Source organism: Stigmatopora nigra, chromosome 12 (genome assembly GCF_051989575.1).
Source record: "Stigmatopora nigra isolate UIUO_SnigA chromosome 12, RoL_Snig_1.1, whole genome shotgun sequence".
Taxonomy (NCBI): Eukaryota; Metazoa; Chordata; class Actinopteri; order Syngnathiformes; family Syngnathidae; genus Stigmatopora; species Stigmatopora nigra.
The window spans coordinates 7,993,382-8,001,251 of NC_135519.1; positions in this window are offsets into that span (position 1 = coordinate 7,993,382).

Sequence of the window (7,870 nt, forward strand, 5' to 3'; positions counted from 1 at the left end):
CAGAATTGCTGCTAAAAAAAATAGTAGGTAGCATCGGGGCATTTTGTTTACTGCACTTTCCACAGTATTTGAAAGAAATTAGATTTTTTGATTTATTTAAGCACAATTAATGTATTTCACATCATGATCCATAATCATAGAATCGAATAGCCATTTTTTTGTCATTTGCACATTATTTCAGTGCAAAACAATTATTCAGTCATCAATTGCAATATAAGATTGTACAGTTAAGGAAAAGTGTACCTGAAACATATTATTATTCATTGTTTGCCTGGTATGTTTTTCACTTCATCTGTGTGCAGTTTCTCACTACAGCGATATTCTCTCGGGATATCTTGTTCCTCCATTGCTTCAGTTTGTGTGCTGACTATGCTGAATGTCTGCTACGTTTGTGTGTAAACTTTCCCTTCCTCCCTATGCTTAGTTTTGGAACACATTGTCGCTTGGCCAACTAAGATTTAACAGGAAATAAAAACGAAAAATTATGCTTTGTAATATCCTCTTTGTGTAAATGTCTACTCTTAAATGCCATATTCATTTTGTGGCTCTATCAAAAGCTGAAACTATGCACATTTCCACATTATGGGACTCACAAAGTAAACCCTATTTTATAAGACTTTCTTAGAACCAGAATATATTTGATACTGACATATTTCAAACATGCAGTTTCATAAAACAATCCTTTATCAATCCCCAGAGAGTAAATTCTGGATTTTTAACAATATTGGGTAAAGTATTACCAGCTTCAGATACGAAAAATTAAAGGAAAAAAAATAAAAGTAGACAGAGTCTGTGTGCAAAATTGTCAATTGAACCTCATTGGCTATGCTGTCGTTGAAGCTGATGGATGCCCCTGGTTTGTTTGTGGATAGGCATGGACTCATTCTGAGGTTTATTTTTAAATCACTCTACTAACTCTAGAAGTAGTCCCTATGATATAAGCAATTGTGTGGACTGAGTATAAAGAATATGAATGAATGTGTAACAATACAGAGTAAAACAAAATTATGTTGCTGCCTGTTTACAGAGCCAGTTGGCTCCAGAATGCCAATAGTCAAGTTTCCATTACAATACCTGCACTTTTGTGTGTATTGATTGATAGAGTCAAAATATTCCGATTCTGACATCCCCAAATTATTGTCTTTGCATTTGAAGAGCCACAAATCAGTTATGATTAGCCACACTATGGTTGCCCCACTGACAGCAATCAATAAGCCACTTAAGAAACAACGGCTGTTTGAACTCTTGCCTCCCATCATCTGTTGGCTGACATTGAAAAATACACATCAATCATGAAGTCTCATACCATTCAAGTTAATTTAGATGCAGGTACATATACATCATTGTAAAGTGACAATGGCATATCAATTGTTCATCGTATTTTCTTGACAAAACCCAAATTGCTGTGCTATATTTGAATTGCATTACTTTTGTTTTCAATCACCTTGTATGTGTACTCTTCAGTTTTAAAAAAAAGTTCCCCAGCATTGGCTTTAGGATTGTTCAACATTTTTTCACGGTTCGTGGACCTTTTGTTTCACCACACTGAAAGGAACAGACGACAGCATTTCCCTCTGAATTCACAACCCCACTTGAGGGAAGCACTTTATGTAAGGCCACAGATGGCTATTATGCTTCTAAATGACCATCTCTTGTGAACAAGGGCTTCGGGTTCAATTTAAAGGAGACTCTCCTCCTCTCCTCTTATAACCTCTCTACAGTATATCCTACTGTTTTAATCTCTCCATACTCCTTTCAACATTCTCCATGACTATCACTTATTTGGCCAATTTTGAAAGGGCTATACACGGCCAATCCTCTGAGCTCAATACAACCTCAACAAAAATCACTCTGCTTAACATGTTTTCATCGAACATACGAAAACATTGGTTATATGAAAGACGATCAATATGACATGTTTCGACAAAGCAGTCTAACTTTATGCTTTATCGCAATGGCCCATTTAACATCAATGGCTTAAGGCTGCAATTGAAACAGGGATAAGATAATATAGAATGTCAAGTCTCTCCATGACAAAAATAGCATGTATGAAGAAATCTGACTGCCAGAGACAACATATGGGGAGAAATCTGACTGAAAATCCTTCTAACTCAAGGCCTATTTTTTTGCAGCAGTAGGTGCCATCCCAGATGTTCTCAGTGTCATTTATAGTGAGGTAGGAATGTTTTGTGAAAATGCCAGTGGCATCTCTTCAGTGAAACATTGCTTCATGAGTCACACCAAAAATTTATATAAAACCTTGTTAAAAAGCATTTTTTTCATATTTTCTAGCAGCCTTGTTTTGGGTGGTCTTTATTATGATAATTTCAAAGGTACAACTAAGGTCATTTCTAACCTTGCTAGTGTCTGTAACTTGCTTTTGTAGGTCTCACGCTCATTAGGGATTTCTTTGTTCACTCCAAAAATACATTTAGAAGTGTGTGGAAAAAAATGTATTTAATAAATTGAGGAGGTCAAACAACACCATGTGTCGTGACAATATGTGTAGCCTGAATGAATAGATGGATGAAAATACAAAAGGTACTTTAAAATGCATTATACTGTATAATTCAAATATGGTATCCCTACCCAAGATGCAAAGATGATAAGTTTTATGATGGACAAAAGTAGGTCAGCCACTAGCTATGAAGAGACAGACATTAAATACTGGAACTTTTTGATATTCTCTTCTCCTTTCAAGTAATTTGAGATTTATCTGCAAATGATACTTTTTATATTACAAGATCAGAATGAATTGTGGAGCATAGAATATTTTTCAGATTCTCTTTTTTCTTGATAATACAGTATACTACAGTGTTAGAGTACAGGCAATAAACTGTGAGCGATTGTATCGTTACTCTAACACTCTTGGTTCGATCATATCAAATTCAAGGACAAGTGGGGATTAATTAACAGAACAACGGAGATAAAACAGATTCATCCATCATGCCAAACCAAGAGCATTTGGCAAGTTTCTTGTTTAAGTATATGCATTAGTAGTAGAAGTTTAATTGAGGGAAAAAAGTGCATACGGCAGTGTAATTTGTGGAGTCCTCTTAAAACTGATTGTTAAATAACATAATTCCTTAATAATGTACTATTAATATATAAAGTTGTTCTTCCCTGATAGAGAAATCCCTAAGCTTTTCCAATGCAGGATATAACAGTGGCTTTTGGGGACTGTTTTACTATTACGAAACATGTACTTTAATTAATTCCAGGGCCACAAGGATAACTTTGCAGATAATTGAGTGGGATGCCTAGGCTATTAATCATACTGTACTTCAGAGGCACAATATAGAAATTGTGTCCTTGCAAGCGGCCCATCCATTTCCTGAATGATTTTACTTTGTAAGTTAGAAGTACAGTACTGTAATAATAAATGAATTCTACAGTTACATTCATTTAAAAATCCACTTATTGACAGTATTTTTATAATCACCTGTATTTACTGTAAAAAGTGACAAAAATTGATGAAAAAGTACTTTGATGAGAACTACTTGACCTGATGGTATCCTTAATATTGAGAATAAATGTAGGACAAAACCTCCAAAATACAGTAAGTGGGGGATCTGGACTGTAAAATATTTTACCTTTAAATGTATGTATTTAAAATTCTGTGAAGTAAATATCCAGATACATTCTTTCTTATACTATTTTAATACGCCTACCTTCTCCGTCTGCAAAGATTAACCAAGCTATTTATGGGTATGTGTGGGCCTAGAAGGAAAAAGAACAAAAGCCATGAAGAAAAAGGTTGGAAGACCTGACCATATGATTTAAAAAAAATGATAAAAACATGTTTATAGGATAGCATAGAAGATGAGGGTGTTGCAGAAAAGGAACAGAGTAAGGAAAAAAATAAATGGAAGTGGGCTTTACCAAAATGTTTTAACTCATGTCCGTTTTATTTATTTATCTATGCATGAGACTGTTTCAATAACAATGACATCCTTTCCCAGAGCGCATACTATTATTGCTTCATCCATCACAAAGGTGGTGTCAGCAAACACTCGGCCCCATTTGATTTGAACAAACCAAAATGCAAAATATATGTAAGGACCTTAGAAAGAATGACATGGAAATTCAGCTTCCTATGACTTTTCATTTTGAAAGCAAGGATGTTGCAAATTGATTACATCCCTAAACACAATCTGTCCAAAGTGTGTGCAAGCAGATGCTGTGACAACAGTCTCACAACAGAAAAAATAATGCATATGACAGTCAGTTTTAAAAGTTTTTCCATTGATTTTCCATACTGCCTCAAGTATACTACTCAGGGTCATCTAGAGTTGGAGCCTGCACTAGCTGACTATACCATAGCTCTTTAGTCAGTTGGCATCCATTGTATTTCAGTCCGGACTAAAAACAAGTTAACTATGGGCTTGGTGTGATTTGAACTACGATCAACTGTCCTGAGCCCAACTACTCACAGTTTGGATATTCTTGGAAAGTCAACCCAGAACTCAGTGTTAGACAAAGAGCATGTGAACTGTCTGATCTAACAACCCTCTGAAGATGAGCTGTATGAGACAAAAGCAGGGATTTATGTATGATACATAGAATATTCATAAATTGCTGAAGTTCTTTATGTTCAAGACACAAGTAGCTTTACATTTTGTTTAATTATTCTAATATAAATTATATATATATATTTTTTTTCTTGTATTCAATTCCAGGGCCATCCAATCTGTATGGTCTGTTCGTGACATTAAAGTCAGTTTGCAATATATTTTGGAGTGATTTCTGAGGCTTTATACAGAAATCCATCATCCAGATGACGATGGATTGCAAGGTTATTCTCCAAATGAAATGGAAATTTTCAAAACAGGTCATTTCGTTTACCATAACCATGGAAGCAAAATGAAATGTTGCATAATGCAAGACCATGTCAATATGGTAGAAAGCCATTGCTTGCTCTGTGATTACAGTAAAATACATTTGTGCAGTGATTAGCCTTTTGTTCCTCACATCACAAAGATAATGACAGAAGAGTAAAAATGCATCACCACGCAAAATAATATTTGATAAAACTAATTAGTTGAGGACCTAAAACATCCCTGGGAAAAGCTTGACTGGATTGTACTTTGGTGAACAACTTTAACATACATTTAAATGAATGCATACACTGCACACAAAGCATGAATAAAATATGCACATACTGCTATGACCTCAGGTGAAAAGCTGCAGATGAATGGGGGTTCAGGTGCATGTAGTGACATTCCTCAACAGAATTATAATGGGAAGGAAACGAAGGGTGCATTCATCACAAGTTGGCTTACTGATAAGCAGAGGGTGGCGAGCTAGATGGCCTTCAAGAAGTGAGTGGTCCAAGACCGTCTTATGCATAAACAAGTACAAACAACTGTTGGAACTGTATGATCTTTAGAAGATCCACCCACTGCCATCATGAGGGTTGCAGGTTGGCTAAGGGTTTTAGTCCGGTTAACTTTGGCAAAGAAATGATATTTATTCTGCAAAGGACTGAAATACTGTATATACCAATTAAATACTGTTATTTGCTATTCTCGACCCCAGTTGTATGTTGTGATAGAATGTGTGAAAATATATTGTACCAATACATTCTTGAGACAAAAATACTCTACTGTGAGCTTACAGCCAACAGCATCTATATCCTTAATCTTGGCAGGAATGGGGGCAAACATACATAAAATCAACCAGCAAGACCAAGTCCGAGGAAAACAGAATAAAATTAAAACGCAAGGTTACATTTTTAGGGATTTTTATACATTTGATACCCTTAAACCCAGTAAACCCAAACACTAGAATGTTTACAGGAGTGTGAAAAATGAATTTGTTGGTATTGTGTGCAGCTTCTAGTATGTGGATTTTAATATGGTACTTCCAGGAAATCAGCCATTACTCTTTTGGACAAGAATAAAAACAGCTCTACATATACTATGTAAACAAATTCCCTACGAGTACCAGATCTCTCCAACACCTGCTCTGCCCAGAAATCTAACAATAATAGCCATCGTTTAATTGTTTGCTAGAGGTTAGTCAATATTCTGGGTATGGAAAAAAAATATCAATATTCACCTACAACTGTTTTGCAACTTAATGCATTTTACTCTACATGCTAGCAGCCTCTATTAAAACACAGCAGGCCTGTGACACATCTCGAGTCTGCCACTACTGCACGATTCACCGCTAGCCTTTGAGGCTTCCTGGCAGCATGCGATGATTCCCCCTCCTCCTATGGTGCTTTTCCCATTATTACACAACAAGCACCTTAAATACCATAAAACACATAAACACCCACAGAATGGGAGGGAGGGTTGTTGACGACCTTAAACCACAGGTAAAATTGATAGCCACTGACTCTCTTTCTCAAAATTTGAAAATACAACTGTTTTAATTTGTTAAACCATTTAAAGTAGTCTTCCAGTTTTGTTTCTTAAGTTGGGTTGTGATGACCTATAAAGAACACTCGCCCTTCACTTTACATCAGATGTTAGATAACAATATGGCATTATAAAAATGTCATGTGTTAATGCGATAAACAGAGGTGAAGTTCAAGACACCAACATAAATAACCATCTCATCTCAGTTTCGGAACCGCATTACACATACAAGGGGAGTACCCGGAGGAAACCCACTTATGCAAACTCCACACAGGTGGACATGACCTGGATTTAAATCCAGGACCCCAGAGCTGTGATGCCGATGCGCCAACCACCCATAAACAACCACTCTTTCAAAGTAATGTATTTTGGCATATGATGTATGAATCAATCCAAGAAAGAAAATATTGATGAGCAAAATTCACATGCAAAGATGCGACTATATTCAAAGCAAAAATGTCAAATTAAATTTTTCTGTCTGGCCAGAGTCCATGTGTTTGACCTTTTACAGATTTGTGTACCTAAAGGCAACTTTAATGCAAATGAGAGAAGCGCACAACAGGGGGGCAGGGAGTTCTCTTCACTATTTAACAATCGCAATATCTATTTTAAACTCCTCGAACTTCACTTTTTTTTAAGGCATTTGATTCACGACCAAATGACATTAACAACATAGGTTTAGTTGACTTGCGTAATCTCCTCTTTCCCACCACTTTTCTTTTTTCGGTCACAGGTCAGGGGTTAGTCATGGAGCATCTTCCCTGTAGGCGAAAGCTCCATGCGTAGACTATGTTCAACATGCTGCTTGTGAGCACGCTTCAACTGAAAGGTTGTTGGCCATCAAAGGGGCAAGCAAGCAGTCTTACTTCCTCATGAATGGTGTCATCGTGGCACTTTCTATGCCCTAACGGCCTAATCTCTCATCTTCAACAGTAACGGTACACGAGAGCTAACATTGGTATGGCTGTGTTGCTGGTGACCTCATGTTCGCTTCAGGCAATGTTATTCTTTTCAAGGTACATCTGACCCACATAAGCAAAAAACAAGGTTACAGCAAAATGTTTGACCCCATTTAAATTTATTTTTTGCTGATTATTATTTCGTAAAGCATACTCTCCTCAATGTGACCGATTAGAAAGCGTAATAGCCGGCAGGTGATGCTTCCAAGCGTTAAATTTGCGCTGACAGGATTATTGTCACTTGATTTCTTCAAAGAACCAAAATAGATGACACTGCGTTCATGCAGTGTGCCCATACCCCTTTCTTTCAGGCTACAATTATATTTTGTTTTAACATGATGGGTATCCTTGTGCGGGGGGCAATATTAGGCAATTTGTGATATTTGGGCTTGTATATGCATAATTAGAGCTGGTCATTGAGGTGAATTGCTGTCAATAATGTCAGTGGAGCTATTTTATGAATCGGTAGAAAGGAATGAAAGCATCTCAATGGTTATAGTGGCCGATTTTAGATTTATCCATGTTAGGGGATCTTCCATATCAGAC